The sequence below is a fragment of the Ornithorhynchus anatinus genome, chromosome 9, assembly GCF_004115215.2.
Source record: "Ornithorhynchus anatinus isolate Pmale09 chromosome 9, mOrnAna1.pri.v4, whole genome shotgun sequence".
In the NCBI taxonomy this organism is placed as follows: Eukaryota; Metazoa; Chordata; class Mammalia; order Monotremata; family Ornithorhynchidae; genus Ornithorhynchus; species Ornithorhynchus anatinus.
In genome coordinates, this window is record NC_041736.1 from 58,376,417 (window position 1) to 58,401,673 (window position 25,257).

The window sequence follows — 25,257 nt, forward strand, 5'->3', positions numbered from 1 at the left end:
CGTGTCTACCCCGGCGCTTAGAACGGTGCTCTGCACGTAGTAAGCGCTTAACAGATACCAACGTTATTATTATTATTAACGTCTCTATGCCTCGGTTATCTCATCTATAAAATGGGGACTAAGGTTATGAGACCTATTTGGGAAGAGCATGTGTTCAAACCTGATTATCTTGTGTCTACCCCAGCGCTTAGAACGGTGCCTGTCACATGGTAAGCGCTTAACAAATACCATAAAAAGTGGTATTTACTGAGTGCCTACTGTACTAAGCGCTTGATACTCTCCCAAGCGCTTAGTACAGTTCACACTGAAGGTTCTCCGCTGGTCCACCTTGGAATGAAATACAGTCCTCACTCCTACTTTATGGGCAGTTCACAAAGGGAGGGGTGATCACGTTGTTTACGAAGTTTCCAGGTCTTTGAAAAAGGCACTTTTGCCTTGCTTCCACGCAAGACTCTGACCCCAGTCAGATTCCGTCAGAATTCGATCTTGCCTCAGTCGGCCAGTTGCATTTATTGAGCGCTTACTGGGTGCACTGTACTAAGCGCTTGGGAGAGTACAGGATAACAATATAACAGACACATTCCCTGCCCACAACGAGCTTACAGTCTAGAGGTGGAAGAAAGGACGGAAAGTTGGCTGAATTTCCTCCCCATCTTCTCCCTCTCCCCCTACCCTTTTCCCCTTCACCAGAAGCAGAACGAATCGGCCCGGAGCGGTGTAGTTACCGTTCCGAGCATTTTGAGGTTCGCGTTTTCCTATTTATGAGTTGTCAGGGAAACGTGGTTTTCCGGGGTGGTCGGATCTGTTTTTGTGACCTTTATTCAGGCGTATCCTTCGTCCGTGCCTGGCACAGCGAGGCAGGGCTGATTCGGAACACCTCGGGAAAAAGATCAAGGCTCCACTTTATAAAAGGTCTCCGGATTAGAAAATTTAGTCCATCCAGTTTTGCGATAACGGTGGACGGAGGTGAGGAGGGGGCTGGGAGGGTGGGGAGAAGCCGGTGAAATCACTGTTTTCTGCTCAGGCCTCTGGCCCTTCCATGCCAACGATGACCCCCCCCCCCCCCCGCCACCCCTTCCCGCCCACAAAAAAAATCTTCCACTGCGAAAATGGAGATTTGGTTTTTTAAACACAAAACGGCTTATCAGGTCGAGCCAAACAACCGGCGTGTTTCCGAGCGAGTTAATCTTGGCAAAAGGCTGCCGCTGGGAAGAGGGGAGGGAACAGAACTCGTGAGGCAATGAAGAAAAGGATTGGGTGGTTCTGCAGATTTAAAGATCAGAATTGGGCTAATTTCCCCCCTGTAAACTCCTTGGGGTGCAAGGATTGTGTCCACCAGAGCCCGGGGGGTGATTTCTGGGGCCTCCGAGGAAACGTATCAGGTACAAGATCCTGTCGGATGATAGTTGCGGAACCATCCTGGGAGCCTGTAGGTGGTAAATCCGCATCCATGGCCTAGTGGAAAGAACTCAAGCAACGAGCTCACAGACTAGGGATGAACTCCCTTGCCTTCCGTGTGATCTTGGGCAAGTTGCTTCATTTCCCTGGGCCTCTGTTTCCTCACCTGCAAAATGGGGAATAAATATCTGATCTCACTTCACTTGGATTGTGAGCCTCATATGGGTCAGGGACTGTGTCTGACCTGATGATCTTTTTTGTGCTCCAGGGCTTAGCGCAGTGACAGATAATAAATGCTTAACAAATACCAGAATTATCATCACTAACATTAGGACCTGTGTCTGTATAATAATAATAATGTTGGTATTTGTTAAGCGCTTACTATGTGCAGAGCACTGTTCTAAGCGCTGGGGTAGACACAGGGTCATCAGGTCCGTCCCACATGGGGCTCACAGTCTTCATCCCCATTTTCCAGATGAGGTCACTGAGGCACAGAGAAGTGAAGTGACCTGCCCACAGTCACACAGCTGACGAGTGGCAGAGCTGGGATTTGAACTCATGACCCCTGACTCCAAAGCCCGGGCTCTTTCCACTGAGCCACTGTATCGTATCTATACCAGTACTAAGCACAGCGCTTGGCACGCAGTAAGTGCTCAATCACTCAGTGGTATTTATTGAGCGCTTACTAAGTGCCGAACACTGTTCTGAGCACTTGGGAGAGTACAACTTTCCATCACGACTTACCGTTCAGAAGGGAGTTTACAATCTAGAGGGGGATTTAAATACCCTAATAATAATAATGAGAAGAATAAGAAAAATTCTTCCTTCTTTTCTTCTTCTTTCCATTAAGAAAAAAATGAGACCAAATATTCCAAGGGGTTGGAGAGTTATTTGGAAAGTTCGAGGGGAGAGATCTTAGGAGGATTTTCAAAGAAGGAGGCGGACTGAGATCTTCAAGAAGGAGCAGATCCTTCTCAAATTCCTCACCTGGCTGTCAAGCACCAGGACTGAGTTACTTAAGAAACTCCCAAAACCCCAGATACCCTGAACAGCGAGGAGGGCTCCCATTTTTCTTTCATCTTCCAGATGAAATTGAACCTGGTCTCCAAATCCTGGTAGCTCTCAGGATGGCTTTTCATCCGGCGATAATCGTGGAACTAGAGGCCTCTCTTGGCCAAGGTGGGCTGGCTCGCCTGCCTTTTAGAAAAACACACACAAATTTAGAGTGGAGGAGCATTTTTCTTGGCACGCAGAGAGAGGCGATTTATTCTGATCTCTGTTCGTGTTCTCCTGTTTCCTAGCACCCTCCCTCCTCAAGAAACTCCGCTGGTGGCTCATGAACCTCTACATCGAAGAGAAACTCCTCACCATTGGCTTTAAAGCCCTCCCTGACTCAACCTTCCTTCCTCTTCTACTCCCTTCTAGGTCACCCTCACTGGCTCTCTTTATTCATCCCCCCCCTCCCAGCCCCACAGCACTTACGTACATATCTGTCATTTATTTACTTCTATTAATATCTGTCTCCCCCTCTAGACGGTCTATCTGTTGCCGAATTGTCCATTCCAAGCGCTTAGTACAGTGCTCTGCACATAGTAAGCGCTCAGTAAATACTATTGAATGAACGAATGACTGTAAGCTTGGCGTGGGCAGGGAAGGTGCCCGTTTATTGTACTGTCGTATTCTCCCAATTGCTTAGTACAGTGCTCTGCACACAGAACGTGTTCAGTAAATATGAAACCGAGCCACCTGCGAATGAATGAAACACTCTCACCTGTCACACCGCTTGGTACTGTGGGTGTCTGATGGCGGAGATGGGGGAAATGCCAGATTCATTCTTATTTATTGAGCGCTTACTTTGTGCAGAGCACTGTACTAGGCGCTTGGAGTGTACAGATCGGTAACAGAGACAGTCCCTGCCCCTTGATGGGCGCACAGTCTAATGGGGGGGACGGACAGACAAGAACAATAACAATAAATAGAATCAAGGGGATATAAATAGAATCAAGGGGAGATAAATAGAATCAAGGGGATAAGATGCCACGAAGAATTTGGGGTCAAGCTCAAAATGGCCATCGACTTGCACCTGAAAAGCAGGCCTGGAGCGTACATCTGGATTGGTGATACAGAGCAGCACGGCCTAGCGGGGAGATCCCAGGCCGGGGACTCGGGAGACCTGACTTCTAAACCCGGCTCCGCCCGTTGCTCGCTTTGTGACGCTGGGCAAGTCACTTCACTTCTCTGTGCCTCAGTTTCATTCACTCATTCATTCGACCCTATTTATTGAGCGCTTACTGTGTGCAGAGCACAGAGCCGTGCTGCTTCTCTGGAGGTGGAAGACACACTCTCTGTCTTCAAGGAGACTACTAATATCACGACTTTTATTACTGCTATTACTCTCCCAGCCATTACTATCTCTACGGCTAGTACTGCTATTGCGAGTCTTATTCGGTCAGTAGTATTTATTGAGTGCTTACTATGAGCCGAGCACTGTACTAAGCGCTTGGAAGGGACATCTGGGCAACAGATAGAGGCAATACCCCTGCCCAACGACAGGCTCCCGTTTAAACTATTACTACTGGTTGGGGTGAGTAGATGAGCCATGCAGAGTGAGTAGAGAAGAGTAGGGAAACCCCATTATTCCCTGCTCTCGGGGAGCTTCCAATCTCACCGCAGGAATTGTTTCTGCGGCTAAACGATGAGCCAAGCGCGTCGTGCCCACGTAGGCTTTTTCAGCCACCCTCGCGTGCGGGGATGAGACTTGACCATCCGTGGCTTCATCCCGAGGGTGAGAGGGCGGTGAGAGATGAGACAAATAGCAGTGTTTGAAGTCCAGTGTGGAGTTCAGGCTCCTTTTTCACGGAAAAATTATTTTTTACTACGTTATTAGGATACATTATATTCATGCCTGTCTCCTCCCCCATCTAGACTGTAAGCTTGTTGTGGACAGGGAGCGTTATCTGTTTATTGTTATATTGTACTCTCCCAGGTGCTCAGTCCAGTGCTCTGCACACAGTAAGAGCTCAATAGAGCCGATCGAAGGAATGAAAAGTTACAGATTACAATGGCACGAAGACGTTAAAACTCCACGTGTCCTTCAGTCATGGTTTGCAAACCCAGTTGGGTTCTACTGATTCTGGAACGGGGGGGGGGGGGGGGGCGGTATAAGTTTGCATGGGGCTGAAATAGGAAATGGAACAAAAAAGGAATTAGAGCTAACGAAATTGTCCCTCCTTTCGTCTCTGCGTGCCTCCAGATCTTTACCTCTATCTCTCCTCAAAGAGGAGGGAATACGTCTCCCAACTCTATTATATCGTACTCTCCCAAGCGCTTAGTACGGTGTTCAACGTACAGTAAACGCTCAATCGTTACAGTTGATCTATCGGTTGTGTGGCTCTTTTCGTCTCCGCGTGTCCTTGGTTCTTTCCTTCTCCACCTCTCCTCCGGGAGGTCGTCCCTGATTAATCCTTCATTTCCTTCACTCCCTCTCACTTCTTCATCACCCTTGCACTTGGATATGCGCCCTTTATTCACCCCACCCTCAACCCCTCAGCTCTTCTATACCCATCCATAAATGCCCAATAAATACGACTGATTTATCAACGGCGTGCCTCTGCATTTCTGTCTCTTGGCTCCAGTGTGTCTCCGTATCCTGTCTCTCAGCGTCTGTGTGTCTCTCTCTCTTCCCATCTCTTTCTCTTGACTGCTTAGCCCCTGCGTCTGTGTCTCTGAGGCTTTGTGTGTGTGTGTGTCTCTCTGCATCTCTCTCTGCATCTTTATTTTCCTCTTCATTTCTAGACTTTATGGTCCCCTCTAGTCCGTAAGCTCCTTGTATCGTACTTTCCCGAGTCCTTAGTACAGTGCTCTGCAAACCTCTGATTGATTGATTAATATCTGTCTCTCGGGCCTCTGTGTCTCTCAGCCTCTGTTTCTTAATAATAATAATAATAATAATAATAATAAAAATGTTGGTATTTGTTAAGCGCTATGTGCAGAGCACTGTTCTAAGCACTGGGGTAGATACAGGATAATCAGGTTGTCCCACGTGAGGCTCACAGTCTTCATCCCCTTTTCCAGATGAGGTCACTGAGGCCCAGAGAAGTGAAGTGACTTGCCCACAGTCACACAGCTGACAAGTGGCAGAGCCGGGATTCGAACCCATGACCTCTGTCTCCCAAACCCGGGCTCTTTCCACCGAGCCACGCTGCTTACGTCTCAGTCTCTGTGGGCCTCTTTCTTCATCTCTGTCTCTCGGCATCTCTTAACTCTCGGCATCTCTGTCTTCGGCCTTAGTGTCTCTCAACCCCTTGTGTGCCTCTGTCCATCTCTGTCTCTCAGCCTCTTTGCGTCTCTGTCTCTCCATGTCTGTTCTTCCATCTTGGATTGTAAGATTGATCATCGGTGGTCTTCTCCTTCTCCCTCCCCAGAATTGCTTGAATACTCCATTTTCATCTGACTCTTGAAGAAAATATTCATCATGAAGTAATCTTCTTGAAACAGAGCTTCAGACCACCTTTTATGACTAACATCATTCTCTTCTGGCTCAACATCATTCTTTTAAGGGTTGGGAAATAGCCATTTTCCCCATTTTCGTCAGTAATTACTTTAAAATCATTTTGTGTAGAGCCGAAATGGTGTCTTCTTCTACTATCCCTCTCCAACTCCCCCTTCTTCTCTCCATCCTTCTCCCTTTCTCTCTCTCTCTCTCCCCCTCTCATGTTGCTTATCAACAATTTCTGAGTATAAAATGAAGAGAGAACAGCAAATACCAACCTCTCATGAGTCACTAATTTGCCTATTACAGTTTCAGTGCTGCTTCCCAGTCCTGTGAGTCACAAATGAAGAGGAACTTTTTGCTGGCTCCTTCTGTCTCCAACAGTAATGGAGTCTGTGGTGTTAATATAATTTTACTCAACCGAAAGGGGTGGGAAAATCTGGACTTTCTGAATCCGGGACTACATAGGCAGAAGCTGTGTATGTTGTCAGCGACTCTACTGCTACAGTAGATATAAAAAAAAATATTTTTAGATGAAAATTTATAACCATTTCCAGAAAAATGCCCCAGACAAGATGTCGAGTTAAGAGTAGTAGAAATAGTCGCCGTCGTCGTCTCCTCCTCTAGACTGCAAGCTCCTTGTGGGCAGGTATTGTGTCTACCAACTCTGTTGTCCTTTCCCAAGCACTTAGTATAGTGTTCTGCCCACAGTAAGCGCTCAATAAGTATCATTGATTGATTGAGTGATAGTAGTATTTATGGAGCACCCAATTAGGGCATTGCATACTAGTCCCTAATTCTTGAAGTATCCAAGGTGACTCCCTCATCGATGAGTTTATTAAAAGTTAACGTTTTAGCCAAGTAAAGCGGGCACAGTGCTTAGTGGATGGTGCTCTTTGAGAGTCTAGGGAGAGACAAAAGAACTTTCTGCAGAGCAGAAATCTGAGGGATAAAGGAAACATGAATGCGATTGGCTTATTTAACTGGTAAATCTTTTTAGGCGTTATTATTATTATTGCTATTATCAACATCACGGGTTTATTAAGCTCTTATGTGTCCAGCACTGTGCTAAATGCTGGGGAAGATACAAGATAATCAGACTGGACACAAACCTTAAAGCTCCCAGGGCTCAGAATCTAAGAAGCAGGGAGAGCCGGTATCTTACCCCCAATTTATAGACGAGGAAACTGAGGCCCAAGAAAAACTAAGTGAGTTGTCCAAAGTCGGCGGGAGAGCCGGGGTGAAAACCGCAGTCTACGGACTCCCAAACTCTTTCCAACAGTCAGTCGATTGTATTTATTCATTCATTCATTCAATCGTATTTATTGAGCGCTTACTGTGTGCAGAGCACTGTACTATGCACCTGGAAAGTACAATTCAGCAACAAAGAGAGACAATCCCTGCTCACAAAGGCCTCACAGTCTAGAAGGGAGAAGACAGACATCAAAACAAGTAAACAGGCATCCATAGCATCAATATAAATGAATAGAATTATAGACTGAGCACGTCCTGTGTGCAGAGCATTGTACTAAGTGCTGGGTAGAATGCAACAATAAATAGACACATTTCCTGCCCACAACGCGCTTACGATCTACAGTTAACAGAATGCTACAGGCCATGCTACAGTTGAGTTAATAGAAAAAGCCCAGAAAAGAGGGTTCTTGTCCCATCTCTGTCGCTGATCTGCTGTGTGGCCAAGGGCCAGTCATTTAACCTCTCTGGGACTCGTTTCCTCATCCGTAAAATGGGATAAGATAGATGGCGAGCCCTGTGCAGGGTAAAGACTGCGTCTCATCTGCTAATTTTCTGTCTTCCCTAAGCTTAGCACACGATATATGCACTCAACAAATGCCATAATTTTTCTAGATCTGTGTAGCGTTTTCGATCTGGGAAAGCTTTCATTGGCCACTAGCCTCGGATCGCCGTGATTGAAGTTTTCAGAACGGACGGGAGAACCGATAGCTTGAAGCTGCTCTCTCAACTCTAGAACGGTATCTATAATTCTTACCCTGATCGTTGGTAAGATAATAATGCTGATAATAATTAGTAGTGTGGTAAGCACTTACTATGTGCCAAGCACTGTACCGAGTCCCGAGGTAAATACAAGATAATCAGGTAGGACACAGTCCCTGATCCACTTGGGGCTCACGGTCTGAGAGGGAGGGAGAACCCGTTATTAAACCGAGGCGCGGATACGTTAAATGACTTGCCCAAGGTCACCTAGCCGGCAAGTGGGAGAGTTGGGATGGGAACCCGGGTGCCTCGACCCCGAGGCCTGGGATCTTTTCACCAGGCTGCGCTGCTCCTCTACTTGGCCAAAAATAATTCAAGGTGCCCGAGAGCCCTGTCGAAGCAGAAGATTTTGCATCCCGGTGTCCTTTTGCTTTGCTTGGCGACACTAATACAGATTAAATACCTCAGAGGATCTCCCTGGAGTTAGACTCAAGGATTTGTTTTGACATCTTCAGGTATCCTCCTCAGCCTTCCAAGCGGGAGGGAGGTTGGACGAAAATGTAGGCCGGTGAAGGGACAGATCATGATTCCGTGCTGGCGAGAGGGACGATTTATGATGTCTTTGAAGATACGGGGAGATTCTGCTTTCAGGTGAGTCGGGTGAGCGGGAGGTAATAATCATGGTGATGGTGATGATACTTGTTAAGCGTTTACTGTATGCCAAGCTCTGGTCTAAACACTGGGGTAGAAACGAGGTAATCAGGATGTACCCAGTCCCCGTCCCACATAGGGCTCTCACTCCTATTTCCATTTTGCAGATGAGGTAACCGAGGCCCAGAGAAGTGAAGCGAGTCGTCCAGGGTCTCGCTACAGATGCGCGGTGGTGCCGGGATTAGAACCCAGGTCCTTCCGTCTCCCAGGCCCGTGGTCGAGGGGGAGAGACCCTCGACAACTTTCCGAGACAGAGGGCGGAAAGGGGGGTGAAGCGGAAGCTTCCTCCGCCAGAAATGCAGCTTTTCTGGTCCAGAGGGACCCCAAGTCTCAGGACCGAAGCTCGTCGTGGGCAGGAAATGTGTCGGTTGGATTTGAGGAGGGAGGGCGTTCCAGGCCTTTGTCAGGACATGGGTGAGGGGTCGGCGGCGAGATAGACGAGGTCGAGGCACAGTGAGAAGGTTAGCATTAATTAGTCAGGAGTGTCCCGGGACGTTGGAAGGGGCTGGGGAGACTGGGAGGATCCAAGGAAGTTCATGGAGTTTGGGAGGTTATGGAGATGGAGAGGATCGTGAATCCAAGGAGCCTAGTGGAAGTTCAGAGGACTGGTAGATGCTGGGACCACCGTGGGGGCTCAGAGAATCCATGGAAGTTGGGAAGGACACGGAGGCCAGATAAGAGTGACCACTCTCTTCTCAAAAGTTGTATGATTGCGAGCCGTGCCCCTCCGCTAGTCCTCTAAGAATGCAGCTCGTTGTGGGCGGGGAATGCGTCTGTTTCTTGCTATATTGTACTCTCCCCAGCGATTAATACACGGTAAGCGCACAGTAAGCGCTCAGTAAATACGATTAAATGAATGAATGAATGAAAGCTTTTGTTTTTTTGTTTGTTTTTATGGCCTATGTTCAGCATTTACTAGGTGCCGGGTTCTCGTCTAGGTCCTGGGGTAGAAACGAGCCCAGCAGGCTGGACACAATCCGTGTCCCACGTGGAGCTCACCGTCTTTATTATTATCATTAGTCCCCAATTTATAGAGGAGGCAACTGAGGCACCGAAAAGTGAGATGACTTCCCCAGGGTCACCCAGCAGACAAGTGGAAGAGACAGGATTCGAACCCAGGTCCTTCCGACTCCTCCAGCCGCTGGGCCACGTGGCTTCTCTTTCGGGTAGCGAAGGAGGCGGGAGGGGGTTCGGCGAGTTATCTGGGATCAGTCGCACCCTGGATCGGGGCGAGGCTCTGCCGTCCAGGGACCTCTGTCAGGGATCAGCAGTTCGGCGGGGAGGATTCCGAGGGCTTCCCGAACGGACGGGGGAGAGGGAATCGCCGTCGTCTTGTCCCAGCATTGTTCGGCTCTTTCAGTAAATGACAAGAGGCCAAGTCTCCGACAAGCGTATCTCCTTCTGCCGGAAATAAGAGGGGGCTTGCCGGCCAAGGGGACTTCGATCGTGAGAGATAACCGAGTCGATGGAGAGGAGCCTCTGCGGCCGGAGACCTCTAGCTCTATCGATTATGTCGCTCCTCTAGATTGGGAGTGGAGCGGGGAGGGGGCCGTCGAGCGCCGCATCGAGATCCAACCAAATTCAGAAGGCTGCAGCGGACGTTCGCCGCGTGGAGAACGCTGTGCTGGGCGGCTACCTCGGGCAGAGCGCTGCGCCGGACGCCCGCTGTGGCAGAGCGCTGTGATCGGCACCTATTGTGTGTGGGGTATCGTGCAAGGTACTTGGAGCACTTATGGAGATTATGCCCTCGAGGAGTTTATGGTCTATTAATAATAGTAATGGTGATGGTGTCTGTTAAACGCTTACTATGGGCCAAGCACTGCTCTAAGCGCCGGGGGAGATACGAGGTGATCCGGTCGTCCCACGGGGGGGGGGCTCACACTTTCAATCCCATTTTACAGATGAGGTAGCTGAGGCACAGAGAAATTAAGTGATTTGCCCGAGGTCACACAGCAGACCAGAGGCAGAGCTGGGATTCGAACCCACGACCTTTGACTCCCAAGCCTGGGTTCTTTCCATTAAGCCATGCTGCTTCCCTGCTTCCCTCTTAATAATAATAATAATAATAATGTGGGTATTTGTTAAGCGCTTACTGAGAAGCAGCGTGGCTCAGTGGAAAGAGCACGGACTTTGGAGTCAGGGCTCATGAGTTCGAATCCCAGCTCTGCCACTTGTCGGCTGTGTGACTGTGGGCGAGTCACTTAACTTCTCTGTGCCTCAGTTCCCTCATCTGTAAAATGGGGATGAAGACCGTGAGCCCCACGTGGGACGACCCGATTCCCCCGTGTCTACCCCAGCGCTTAGAACGGTGCTCGGCACATAGTAAGCGCTTAACAAATACCAACATTATTATTATTATTATTACTATGTGCAGAGCACTGTTCTAAGCGCTGGGGGAGATACAGGGTCATCAGGTGGTCCCACGTGGGGCTCACAGTTAATCCCCATTTTCCAGATGAGGGAACTGAGGCCCAGAGAAGTGAAGTGACTCGCCCACAGTCACACAGCTGACAAGTGGCAGAGCCGGGATTCGAACCCATGAATTATACTGATAATTCTGGTATTAGTTAAGCGCTTACTATGTGCCAGGCACTATACCGAACACCGGGTTAGAAACAAGTAAATCGGGGTGGACGTGGTCCCTGTGCCAAATGGGGCTCGTAGTCTTAATCCCCATTTTCCAGATGAGGAAACTGATGTGTAAGAGAAGGGAAGTGACTTGCCCAAGGTCACAGGGTGGGCATGTGGGCGGAACTGGGATTAGAACTCAGGTCCTTCTGACTCCCAGAGTTGGGCTCAATCTACTAGGCCACGGAAGGGAGGAAAAGATCGCAAGCGTAAGAGTCAGTGGTGGACTCCTACTCGACTCCGTGTTACAAGCTGGTCAAACCCGTCGTCAGATTTTTTTTTAGTTTTTTTTCTAATGGCATCTCTTCAGTGCTTACCGTGTGTCGGGGACTGTACTAAGCGCCGGAGCGGATACTAGCTACTCAGGTCGGACACAGTCCATGTCCCACCTGGGGCTCACAATCGTCATCCCTATTTGACAGATCAGGAAATGATAATAATAACGATAATGACTGTGGCATTTGTTAAGCGCTTACTGTGTGCCAGGCACTTTACAAAGCGCTGGGATGGAGACAAGCAAATGGGTTTGCCTCGGGCAACCGAGGCACAGAGGAATGAAGTGACCTGCCCAAGGTCATACAGCGGACAAGTGGTGGAGTCAGGAGTAGAACCCAGGTCCTTTGGACTCCCGGGCCCGTGCTCTGATCACTTACGGAAGCAGCGTGGCTCAGCGGAAAGAGCCCGGACCTGGGAGTCAGAGGTCATGGGTTCGAATTCCGGCTCTGCCCCGTGTCAGCTGGCTGACTGTGGGCAAGTCACCTCACTTCTCTGTGCCTCAGTGACCTCATCTGGAAAATGGGGATAAAGACTGTGAGCCTCACGGGGGACAATCTGATGACCCCGTATCTCCCCCAGCGCTTAGAACAGTGCTCGGCACGTAGTAAGCGCCTAACAGATACCAACGTTAGTATTATTATTAGGCCACACTGCTTCTGCGTTCCCCAGAAAGAATACTGAAAATTATAGCCGCTTTTGGCAGCCAGTGGCATCAGGGTGCTCCTTGGGAATCCACTAGGTGCCTTGTGATTTTTGATTCCAGGCGATAATAACAATAAACGTTCGGGTATCTGTTAAGCGCTTACTATGGGACGAGCACTGTACTAAGCGCCGGGACAGATCCGACACGATCACGACAGACCCGATCCCTGTCCCACAGGGGGCCTCACTGTCTAAGTAGGAGGGAGACCGGGCATTGATTCCTCATTTTAACAATAATAATTATAGTTGTAGTATTTGTTAAGCGTTTACTACATGCCAGGCACTATACTGAGTGATGCAAGGTAATTGCGTTGGGCACAGTTCCTGTCCCACACTGGGCTCACAGTCTTAATCCCCGTTTTACAGATGAGTTAACTGAAGCAAAGAGTTGTTCAGGGACTCGGCCAAGGTCACCCAGGGGCTGAGCCGGGATTCGAACCCGGGTTTCCTGACTCCCGGGTCCGAACCTTTTCCGCTAGGCCCCCTGGCCATAATGCCAGGGTGTGGGCGGCATCGATCGATCGATCACTGGTATTTATAGAGAAGCAGCGTGGCTCAGCGGAGAGAGCACGGGCTTGGGAGTCAGAGGCCATGGGTTCGAATCCCGGCTCCGCCACGTGTCAGTTGTGTGACTGTGGGCGAGTCACTTCACTTCCCTGTGCCTCAGTTCCCTCATCTGTAAAATGAGGATGAAGAATGTGAGCCCCTCGTGGGACGACCTGATGACCCTGTATCTCCCCCAGCGCTTGGAACGGTGCTCTGCGCATAGCAAGCGCTTAACAAATACCGACATTCTGAGAAGCAGCGTGGCTCAGTGGCAAGAGCCCGGGCGTGGGAGTCAGAGGTCACGGGTTCGAATTCCGACTCTGCCCCTTGTCAGCTGTGTGACTGCGGGCAAGTCACTTCTTCACTTTGCCTCAATCCCCTCATCTGTAAAATGGGGACGAAGACTGTGAGCCTCACGTGGGACAACCTCGTTCCCCCGTCTCTACCGCAGCGCTTAGAACAGTGCTCTGCAGGTAGTAAGCGCTTAACAAATACCCACATTATTATTTATTGAGCGCTTATTGCGTGCAGAACGCTGTACTAAGCACTTGGGAGAGCACAATCCAACAGAGTTCGTAGACAGGTTCCCTGCCCGCTAGGAGCTTAACCCTCCGGGGGCCTCGACCTTTCAACGACGCGTGACGGAGCCCCTCTTCTCCTACGGGGGCGACGATGGAGTCGACCCCTTCTTTCCTCCCGGTTTTTCCCGAGATCCTGACAGAGTCCGACCGACTTTTATTGGCTCCAACGATCTTCCCGGCACGTGGCCGGTCACGAACCTTCAGTTACGTCCGGATGTCTCCGATCTTTCGCTATTACTCACGCTTCAGACCGCTCGTGCGGGATAGTAAAAATAAATTTCGCCTTCAAGATTGTAAGTGTTGTTTTCCAACGAAAAGTCCACACGGAACCATCTTTCATTCCCTAAAGAAGAAGTATATATCTTCCTCCCCCTCCCCCTACATTTAAAAGCCATTAGTTTTAAATTATAGTGGCGTTTGGTGAGAAATTCTGTTCTCCGACCGCTAATGCCTTTTCATCCTTCAAACTTGGAGTAAAAGTAGCTGTGAAAATGGGGTTTTAGTCAGGAGGCAGAGAATATATTAGTATTATATTTTGAGCCTCTCGAGTGATATTATAGAGCCAGTTCCGCAGGTGGAACGTGCTTGTTTCCGGTGCCTATTTGGGCTAGAACGTCAGCGTGTAAGACATTCTGGTCTAAGGCCGTCGAATCGTCCCCGATCCAGAGCGACTCCGTGGACGCGTCTCCCCCAGAAGGAGCCACCTCCACCTGCGATGGTTCCGATAGCGGACCCGTAGAGTTTTCTTGATGAAAATACGGAAATGATTTACACTCCGCATGGTAAACTCGAGTCTCCGCCCTCGACCCTCTCCCGTGCCGCCGCTGCCCGGCCCGGGTGAGTTTTGACTTGTAGCCGACGGCCTTCGTCTCGCTGGCCGCTGCCCGAGCTAGGAGTGGAACGGACAGGCCTCCGCTTGACTCTCCCTCCCGTCGCCGAGACCGGTAGAGGACTGGAAACTCTCCAGGTGCGATCCGCAGAGCGGTGTAGGGCATTAGAGGGTGTTTCTCCTCCGACGTGAGCCTGCCTGGATCCAGCGGAAGAAAACACGGCGGATACTTCGACGTGAGTTTTTCTTTGCCCTGGATATTTTAAGAATGCAAGTCCCGGCTTTAAGAGAGCTGGGTGTATAAGGAGATGTTCCTTCGGGAGATGGTTTTCTTCAAACCGAATCCCGATTTTACAGGTGAGGAGACTGAGGCACAGAGAAGACGAGTGACTAAAGGAGATTAAAACCGTGACCGCGAACCCCTCGTGGGACAGGGACGGTCTCCAATCGGCAGAGATTGTGTCTACCTACTCTGCTTTATCGTCCTTTCCCAAATCTTTGGTACAGTCCTCTGCACACGGCAACGGCTCAATAAATACCATTGTTCGACTGCTACATCCACCCCGGAGTTTAGTAAAGCATCTGGACCATAGTAAGGGCTTAACAAATAGCGCAATTCATCCATTCATTCATTCAATAGTATTTATCGAGCGCTGACTGTGTGCAGAGCACTGTACTAAGCGCTTGGAATGGACAGTTTGGCAGCAGATAGAGACAATCCCTGCCCAGCGACGGGCTCACAGTCCAATCGGGGGAGACGGACGGCAGAGCGAAACAGAAACGAGACAACATTATCGCGATAAATAGAATCAAGGGGATGTACATCTCGTTAACAAAATAAATAAGGTAATTAATAAGAGATACAAATGAGCACAGGGCTGAGGGGAGGGGATGGGGGAAGAGGGAGGAGCAGAGGGAAAAGGGGGGGCTCAGAGCGGGAAGGCCTCTTGGAGGAGGTGAGCTCTCAGGAGGGCTTTGACGAGGGAGAGAGAGTTAGTTTGGGAGACGTGAGGATGTGTGCGATTGTATTATCATTATTATTATGACTGTTATTATATATAGTCCAATATAGGACGTTCTTGGACGACACGTCCTCCTGGATAGTGCGTGTGTGGGAAAATATGAGCTCAGTTTCCTATAACTCTAGACCTTTCCTCCCTCTCCTCGATTCTGCCTTCTCATCCTTGTACTTCCCAAACGCTCAGAACAGTGCTCTGCACGCAATACGATTGAACTAACGAACGAATGTGCCCGCCAATTCCGTCGTATTGTACTCTCCCGAGCGCTTACTACAGTGCTCTGCACGTAGCCAGCGCTCGATAAATGCCACCGATCGATTGAACGGGCAGAGCTGGGACGGGAACCCAGCTTCTTTTTCCACTAGGCCACGCTGCTTCTCTGTGAATTAAGTACCCAGATGGCTCACACGCTTACGACGTGAAAAATATCCCGTGGAGTTTTTTGACAAACTGACAGAAAACTAATTTCCGTGAGCGGCGATAGTGCCCGGGCTGAGTTGCAGTTCCGAGCGAACGCGGACGGCTGAGTTAGATCGGACAGAAAATTGGGGATTGTGTTGCTTTTGGTTCCCCGGCTTCTTAAACTATTGCTCATTACAATGTTTATTGTGGCATGTCGTAGTGAAGACTTATTTACATTCCTCACCTATGGATCTTTCTTACTTCACGACAGGCCAACGAGAACCCACGAAGACGTGTGATTTACAATATTGCTTCTAATCAGAAAGCAAAATAAATCGGGGGAAGCTGGAGGTGGTTTTCTATGTCTATTTCCCAAAATAGGAACCGACAGACTGTAGTTTCTCGATGTTATTAAAATGGATGGTTGTAATTAAAACGAGCTGGCTCATCCCTTCCGAGGATGCATATGCCACCCATCAAAGAGCAAACGGATCATTTTAAGGAAACAAATTCTCTCTATTCCGACGTGTCGTCTTCTCCCCATCCGTGGGTCGTCATGGCAACGGCCGACTTCTCCCGGGCCCGAATCGGCTCCTCGGAGCCCGAGCGTAAAGGGGAAACGTCCCGTTTCCGGAAACGGGGAAGCAGTGGGGCCTAGTGGCCTTCTGGCCGGGGGGGTTGGGATGATGATAATAATGACGATGGTATTCGTTAAGCGTTTACTATGTGCCAGGCGCTGTACTAAGCGCCGGCGTGGATTCAAGCAAATCGGGTTGGTCGCGGTCCCTGTCCCACGTGAGGCTCACGGTCTCAGTTCTCATTTTACAGATAAGGTAATTGAGGCACAGATAGGTGACGTGACTCGCTCCGGTTACGCAGCAGACAAGGGGCAGAGAACCGACCACCTTCTGACTCCCGGGCCCGGGTTCCACCCTCTACGCCATGCTCCTTCTCTAGAAACCTGGGTTCTAGTCCTGCCTCTGCCACTTGCCTGCTGGGAGACCTTGGGCAAGTCATTTTACTTCTCTGGGCCTCAGTTTCCCCATCTGCAAATTAGGAATAAAACACCTGACACCTGCTCTCCCGCCCTCTTAGACTGTGAGCCCTCAGTGGGAAGGGTTTGTCTCTGACCTGATGAATCCTATATCTATTCCTGTGCTGGCCGCAGAGTAGAGAAGCAGCGTGGCTCAGTGGAAAGAGCTCGGGCTTGGGAGTCAGAGGTCATGGGTTCGAATCCCAGCTCTGCCACTTGGCAGCTGTGTGACTGTCACTTCACTTCTCTGGGCCTCAGTGACCTCATCTGTAAAAATGGGATGAAGACTGTGAGCCTCCCGTGGGACAACCTGATCACCCTGTATCTACCCCAGCGCTTAGAACAGTGCTCGGCACGTAGTAAGTGCTTAACAAATACCAACATTATCATTATTATTACTAAACCCGGCTCCTCCCCTTGTCTGCTGTGCGACCTTGGGCAAGTCACTTCATTTCTCTGGGCCTCAGTTACCTCATCTGGAAAATGGGGACTAAAAGTGTGAGCCCTATGTGGGGCAGGGACTCTGCCCACCCTGATTAATTTGTATCTTCCCCAGTGCTTAGAACGGTGCTTGCCACATAGAAAGTGCATAACAGCTACCATTATCGTTATTATTTTTAATTATTATAATTATTCAATGCTTTAAGTCACTGAATTTATTTTCTTAGGCATTTTGGGAGAGGGAGGTGAATCTAATCTCGCTGAAATGTCTTGTCTGGTGGCAACAAAACAAATATCTACTCTTCCAAGTTACAGTAGTTTCCATAGATTTTGACTTTTCTGTTTTGGGTTCCATGGCTACTGTTTTTTTATGGTATTCATTAAGGTTTTCCTAGGTGCCAAGCACTACACTAAGCTCCGGGGTAGACACAAGATGATCGGGTCGGACGCTGTCCCTGTCCCACAGTGGGCTCGCGGTCCTAACCCCCATTTTACCGATGAGGTAACTGAGGCACGGAGAAGTGAAAGTGACTTGCCCAAAAGGAGTGGCGGAGTGAGGATTAGAATTCAGGTCCTCTGACTCCGAGGCCCTTGCTCTTTCCGTCAGGCCGTGCACCTTCTCATCTCAGCAGAGTTTCCCCCACCGCTTCTCGCTGCACTTTTGAAGACATTCCTTTCTCTGCTCTATTATTTGAACACGCCTTTCTCCTAATACTCAGGTATTTTTCTTCCATTTTTTCGACTGGACTGTGAGATCCTTGAGGGCAAGGATCAAGTCTTCTTCTTTTGAACCTTCCCTTTGACTGACTGAGCGCGTAGTAGAGTAGATGCTCAGTAAATTCCACGGATGGACCGACCCCCTGTTAAGGATAACTCGGCGGCGTAGCAGTCGTAAGGAGCGAGAGTCCTCCAGAAACGTGGAAAGTATCCTGGGATGCGATCTCGTCTCGTGGTGAAAACCGTGGCAATTTCCAAGAATTATTGCTCTTTTGCGTAGGTTCTGACTGTTTACAGCTTTTTATTTTTAAAGATACGTTCCTGCAAGATTTAACTTCCAAATTAGACCCGTCAAGAGAAGAAATGGAAAAAGTAAGAAACAAAGCACTGTAGATCCACTATGCTGAGCATTTTTAGGTTAAAAGCCAATAAATTATTCAGCATGTTAATCTAAGAAGGTGCAAATGTTTTTGAAGTAAAATTGTAAATTAATTTTGGACCCTCTCCACGATACAAACAGACCGGCATGCTAAGAATTCCCTAAAACGGCAGCTACTTTTAGAATATGAGGGATATCTTACAATTTCTGAATGAAACGGATTCAGCCGTCTCATTTTTTTAAAAGTCATTTCCTCTCGGTTGACTGGAGGGCCATTAGAAACAGTTTTCGTCTCTGCGGGGAATTCCGGCAAGATCTTTAGGTGGCCCATACTCAACAACACAAAGCGAGAAAAAAGCATATCCTCTTTCCTCTTTAAATTGAAACCAGATTAACCTTAGGAGTTATATTTGTATTATGGGAGGCAGGCCGGTCTAGTCGAAAGAACATCGTCTGGGCGTTTTCGAGGGTCAGACTGTAATCCCAGTTCTGCCGCTGGGCTTGCTGTGAGACCCCGGGACAGTCACCTAACCTCTCTGGGCCTCAGGAAATGAAGTGAGCCTCTTGGTCTCCTCAGTCTAGGGTCACCAAACTGAGGGAACAACTCTCCCTCTGGCCGAGAAAGAAGCCACAACCACCATCCACCGCCTTTTAATAACTGTGCCCGTTTAACGCGTGAGTTAAAAATGGGTAATGCTAACTGGAAAAACCCAACTGAGTCCTTTCGGAGTTAAACGAACATTATGGCGTTTTAACGGATGCCCCAATTAGGCAAAGTTTCTAATGGGAATTTGGCCTAAATTAAAATCAGGATAAATATGTGCAATATACCGGCTGGTGCTCACGGGGGAGTTTGGAGCGACTGCGTGACGATGCCTAGCGGGAGCCAAATGTTTGTCGGGCTTCTATGTCCGACTTCCTTGCATCATCTCCTTCAGGTGACCCTTTTCCGGCAGCGCTGGTCGGGGCTACGGTTGTTCGTCCTCTGGGGTCCCCCCGTATGTCAGGGGACGCACAGGTGGCCATCCTGGTATGAAGGGGGTTCTGGGAATGGGCGTTTCCCAGGATTATCCCCCTCGATGGCAGTGGGGAGGAGGGGAAGGGAGGAGCGGGTGGTCTCGTGTCAGGGCGACGGTGGCTTTCCCGTCAGGTCCCCACACACGTCGGGGGATAAGCAGGCAGCGAAAGGGCTCTGGGTATGAGCATTTCCCAGTATTCCCCCGTCGAAGGGAGTGTGTTCTCATGACAGGGCTATGGTGGTTTTCCTTTCAGGTTATATCAAGGGATGAGCTGGCAGCCATTTTGGTCGAGAAGAGGTTCTGGATCTGGGCATTTGCCAGGATTCCCGATAGCGACGGGGGATTGCCTCATGTCAGGGCTGTGGCGGTTTTCCCCTTAGATCTCCACACGCATCAGGGGATAAGCTGGCAGCCGTCTTGGTTGAGAAGGGGTTCTGGGGATGGGCCTTTTCCAGGATTCCTTTTGTGGATGGGGGGCGGTCTAATCGAGAGCAAGAGCCTTTCAAGAGGTGGCGAAGCGGGTGGCTGCCCGGGGGAACCATTTTAGGGGGCGTGTTTAGGTGTTGAGGGGCTGCTACAGGGGTACTTTCCAAAGCTGTCTGGTCAGGGGCCACAGATGTCTCCGGGCTCGGTCCGAGAGGGATCATTTAAGGGTTGGGATTCCCGCTTGCCAAGCAGTCCCACTCATTTACCTTCCCCACTATCAAATCTGAGGGCCAAGGGGAGATCGCCAACCGGGCCGCCATCCACTCTCATACCCGCCCGAACCCCGTCCTGTTTCTATATGGCTCTGGATGCTTTTGTGACCTCTTTAGAAAATTTTCAACTCCAGATGTCTCTCTACCCCCGAGTTCCTCAGTTCAGACACTACGGCCCACTCCACGTGGACCAGGAAAGGGAATGAAAAGGATCGAGAACAAGTAGGGGGTTAAGTTGTAGGAGCCAGTGAAATCGGTTGACTTCCACAAAATGGCACCGGCGACATCATCACCTTATCCCCGGGGCCTGGCGTTTCACTTTTGACCCGGTACAGTCTTCTCTTCTCCCGTCAATGGCCACGCTCATCCAAGCCGGCTAAGAAGTGGGTGGAGATGAGAGATCTTCCCATCACACTCATGCCTAGAGGTTGTTCCCACGCTGCCGACCACTTTGGAGTTAAGTGCCATTTCTTCAAGTTTTTTTTCTGCCTTGAACTTGCCATCTGCTCCATCCCCAGTGTGGCCCTAAAGTATTTCTGAATACCTGGTAGCTACCAGTTAGACCCTTTGAATTTCAGATTTTTGATTTATGCGTGGGGCTATTTGACGCTCAGCCCTTAAAATGCTCATTTTGTTTAGTGCATAAGCTCCTAAATATGTGTTTAGTACAGTGCACTGCACCGGGGCCTCAATTATCCTCCACCTCCTTGCCCTCCTCCTCTCCTATTGCTACCTCCTTCCTCCCCCACTCCTTCTCTTCTTCCTCCTCCTTCTCCTACTCTTTTGCCTTCTTTTCCTCCTCCTCCTTCTCCTTCTCCACCTCCTTCTACTAGACCTCTTCCTCTCCCTCCTCCTCCTCCTCCTTGTCCTCCTTCTCCACTTTCTCTTCCTCGTCCTCCTACTCTTTCCTGATATCTCCTAAGTGTCTGGAATTTGGGAATCTCCGCAATATTCATCTTTTGACTTTGTATGAGTTGTTTTACCACCTACTAGGGTTTCAAGCAGAGCACAGAATGGTCAAATGTTTGCAGGTGACTTTCCCTTTAAGGGAGCATCCTGAACACCGTTTTTCTGGATAATCTCTCTCTCCTCTTCCCTCAATCAAATTGTAATTATATCTCACTTAACATTCTCCCCGCCCCTGCCTCTAGAACAAGGATCTACTTTTTCATTTTCAAACGGGATAGAGAGTAGGAGAATGGAAAAAGAGGGCGAGGAAAGGTAGTGTGTTAGAGGTGTCACCTTTCAACCCTGTGATGAGCCCTCCTCTTGAATACGCAGCAGACTGACAGGTTCTTCTCCTTTTCCTCATCCTTAAATGACTGTTGCCACCCATCAATCAATCAATCAATCACTCATATTTAGCTCACAGTAAGCGCTTGATACGTGTTATGAAGAAGATGATGGGGATGATTAGTGAGATTGAAGGAAAAACCCGGAGGACCCTTCGAGGGGCAATGTCTGGATTCCAATGATGGCATTTAGTAGAGTGCTTTGCACACAGTGAGAGCTCAGGAAATATGATTGAATTTATTAAGCGCTTGCTGTCATACGAAGAGAAGCAGTGTGGCCTAGTGGAGGGAGCACCGGCCTGGGAGTCAGAAGGACCTGGGTTCTAATCCCGGCTCCATCCCTCGTCTGGTTTGTGACCTCGGCCCGGTCACCTCACTTCTCTGTGCCTCAGTGACCTTATCTGTGAAATGGGGATGAAGACTGTGAGCCCCATACGGAGAAGCAGTGTGGTTCAGTGGAAAGAGCCCGGGCTTTGGAGTCAGAGGTCAGGGGTTCGAATCCCGGCTCTGCCACTTGTCAGCTGTGTGACCTTGGGCGAGTCACTTCACTTCTCTGTGCCTCAGTGACCTCATCTGTAAAATGGGGATGAAGACTGTGAGCCCCACGTGGGACAACCTGATTCCCCTGTGTCTACCCCAGCGCTTAGAACAGTGCTCTGCACGTAGTAAGCGCTTAACAAATACCAACATTATTATGTGGGACAGGGACTATATGCAACCAAATTATCTTCTACCTTCCCCAGTGCTTAGTACAGAGCCTGGTACTTAGTAAGCGTTTAACACTATACTAATCGCCGCGCGCTAAGTGCTGCGAGCTAAGCAATGTGTGCTAAGCGCTGGGGTGGGTAAGTGCAAACTAATCAGATCAGACACAGACCTTGACCAAGAGGGACACTCAACTGCTGACGAACAAATGATTCACTGATTATATTTATTAATAACATCGACATTACTAATGATGGTGCTGATTAACAATCATGCTAAGAATATTTGTGGTATTCATCAGTAATTATGCTCATTACATGCTTACTCTGTGCCGAGCATTGGGGAGGACGGAGAAAATGAGAACAGACACGGTGTCTGTCCCATACAGGGCTTGCAGTCAAAGAGGGAGAGAAGCAGTGATTTTTACCCCCGTTTGACAGATGAAGGAAATGTAGGCTCAGAGAGGTTAAGTGACTTGTCCTAGGTCACCCAACCTGCAAGTAAGGCAAGTAACCTGCAGAGAAGCAGCGTGGCTCCGTGGAAAGAGCCCGGGCTTTGGAGTCAGAGGTCAGGGGTTCGAATCCCGGCTCTGCCCCTTGTCAGCTGACTGTGGGCAAGTCACTTCACTTCTCTGTGCCTCAGTTACCTCATCGGTAAAATGGGGATTAAAAGATTGTGAGCCCCACGTGGGACAACCTGATTCCCGTGTGTCTATCCCAGGGCTTAGAACACTGCTCTGCGCATAGTAAGCACTTAACAAATACCAACATTATTATTATTATTAAGTAACTAGAAGTTGGCAAAAGGTTCATTGTTTGTGTGAGAAGGAGCAGGGGAACATTGAGCATGTGGGAACAAGGAAAATTACACTCTCAATGGAAGAGTGGAGAACACTCTTTTCTTCTTAAAGAAAAATTGGATTGCTACGAAATATCATTAAGGCGAAACTAATCCTTCCGGGGAGAGATGAGAAAGAACTGCCCCCAACCCCGGCCGGCAGAAAATAGAATTTGGGGGGTCTGTTCTCCAGAGTTAAGTGCTGGTGCATTGCAAATTTCATGAGAGAGGCTCATAATGCAGTCATAAAACTCCAAGTCATATTAATCTTCTCAGTGACACATCTGGTATTACAAATCACTCCCCCTCCCTTTCGTACACGCACACATACAATCCCACTCGTATTTTTCCTAGACGTAAATTACTTATATTAACGACTGTTCCCCCCCAGGCTGTGGGCAGGGAACGTGTCTACCAACTCCGTTGTATGGTACTCTGCCAATCGGCCCTCAATAAATGCCGTGGATTGATCGATTGACCTTTCCGGTACCATTCATTCCCCTAAAGCCCACAGGCCTATTCATTCATTCGTTCAATAGTATGTATTGAGCGCTCACTATGTGCAGAGCACTGGACTAAGCGCTTGGAATAAACAATTGGGCAACGGATAGAGATCGTCCCTGCCCAGTGACGGGCTCACTGTCTAATCTGTCTTCCACGCTGGGGAAGCGGCGTGGCTCAGTGGAAAGAGCCTGGGCTTCGGAGTCAGAGGTCATGGGTTCGACTCCCGGCTCTGCCGCTTGTCAGCTGTGTGACTGTGGGCGAGTCACTTCACTTCTCTGTGCCTCAGTTACCTCATCTGTACAATGAGGATTAACTGGGAGCCTCACGGGGGACGACCTGATGACCCTGTATCTCCCCCAGCGCTTAGAACAGTGCTCTGCACATAGTAAGCGCTTAACAAATACCAACATTATTATTATTATTATTATTAATCGCCGCTTGTCAGCTGTGTGACTGTGGGCGAGTCACTTCACTTCTCTGAGCCTCAGTTACCTCATCTGAAAAATGGGGATTAAGACTGTGAGCCTCACGTGGGACAACCTGATTCCCCTGTATCTCCCCCAGCGCTTAGAACAGTGCTCTGCACATAGTAAGCGCTTAACAAATACCAACATTATTAATCGGGATCTTCTAAAGCAGACCGTGATATCTGAGTGTCTTCTTCTGTCTCTTGCATCTTGTGGGAATTTGAGAGTGACGAGGGAAACGTTCGCGAAGTGGAAGGCAGAATGGCTCAATCTACTGACCGTGTCTTTCCGCAGCCTGAAGCGAAGGACTGCGGGGGAAAAAAACGCAGGATGTCATCCTCCCCGGAGAACTTGATGACGAAGATGACGATGTTGAAAATGGAGGCGCGGTTGGAATTCCAGGAGGGTTATCCTCTGTTTTCCCTTCCTCCCCTTCAGTGTACTAAGCGTTCGGGAGAGTCCCAAAGAGTTACCAGCCACGATCCACGCTCTGCTTGCAATCGACTGCTTGCAGAGCACTGGATTGAGCGCTTGGGAGAGTACAGTAGGGTAAGCAGACACCATCCTTGCACTCAGAGGCTTCCAGTCTACTGTGAAAAGAGCCCCGTACTGAGCGCTTGTGAGAGCACATTAGCATTAGTTGGTGCGATTCCAGACCTTGAAGCATTTGTAATCTAGCGGGGGAGATGAACCCTAAAATAATTAGAGTGTAAGCTCCTCGCAGACAGGAAACGTGTCGGTTCTTTATTCCGTACTTCCCAAATGCCCAATACGGTGTCCTGAACCAAGTGGGTGATCAGTAAATGATTACTAAGGAGAAGGAAATGGATCCGTAGGCCCAGAGCGGGTGGGCCAGAGAGAATCCATCAATCAGCGGTATTTATTGAGCGCTTACAACGTGCAGACCTCTGTATTAAGCGCTGGGGCTGCGGCATCGGGCTAGGAAGGGTCCGGCGGGAGCATGGCAGCGATCTCCATCTCCCGAGGTCTGAACGTAGGGCAGAGACAAAGAAAAATAAAGTTTGCAGGAAAAAGACTGTGGCTTAAGCAATGTCTGGATCGTTCTTTAGCACGAATGGCGTTTTCTCCAGCCTCCATTTCCTGAGCCAGCAATTCCGATGTCTGCTAGGACTATAAAAATGAAATGGGATAGAGGACGGGTGGAGAGGAATGAAAAATCTGACTCTAAAAAGAACTTGGGGGCACGGCGGCAGACCGTCGCTTTATCGACCCGTGTGGCCGGCGGTATCTTAGAGACTCTGCGTGGTTCTTGGGACTCCGCCGCTTAGGCTGAAAGGAAGGGAGAGAGGTAGCCCGGAGAGCTGGGATGTGAAAAGAAAGATTTCCCTTAGTGCATATCGAGGGATTGAGAAGCAGCGGAGCCTAGTGGAAAGAGTCGATGAATCGATCGGTCCATCAGTGGCATCTACTGAGCGGGTTCTGTGTGCAGGGAGCTTACTAAGTACTTGGGGGAGTACGTTACATGTCCCCTGCCCATAACGAGTTTGCAGTCTGGAGGGGAGACAGGCATGAATATAAATAAATAACCTGTGGATATTTTAATTAACGCTGTGGGGCCGACCTGGGGGCAGGGGCGGGGGGAAAGGACGAGAGGTCTTTGAGCCGAA

The 25,257-nt window shown here is 49.3% G+C and overlaps 1 long non-coding RNA gene across 2 annotated transcripts; it reads left to right on the forward strand.

The window, feature by feature from the left end:
• The first annotated feature begins 831 nt into the window (after window positions 1-831).
• LOC103167777 lies at window positions 832-25,202 on the forward strand. 2 transcript variants are annotated; one of them, XR_003762058.1, is made up of 4 exons: window positions 832-966; window positions 7,757-7,881; window positions 8,359-8,494; window positions 23,924-25,202. It is a non-coding gene; the product is annotated as an uncharacterized LOC103167777 (long non-coding RNA). The 2 variants fall into 2 exon arrangements; XR_485235.3 differs by lacking the exon at window positions 23,924-25,202 and adding an exon at window positions 8,662-8,954.
• Window positions 25,203-25,257: the final 55 nt, after the last annotated feature.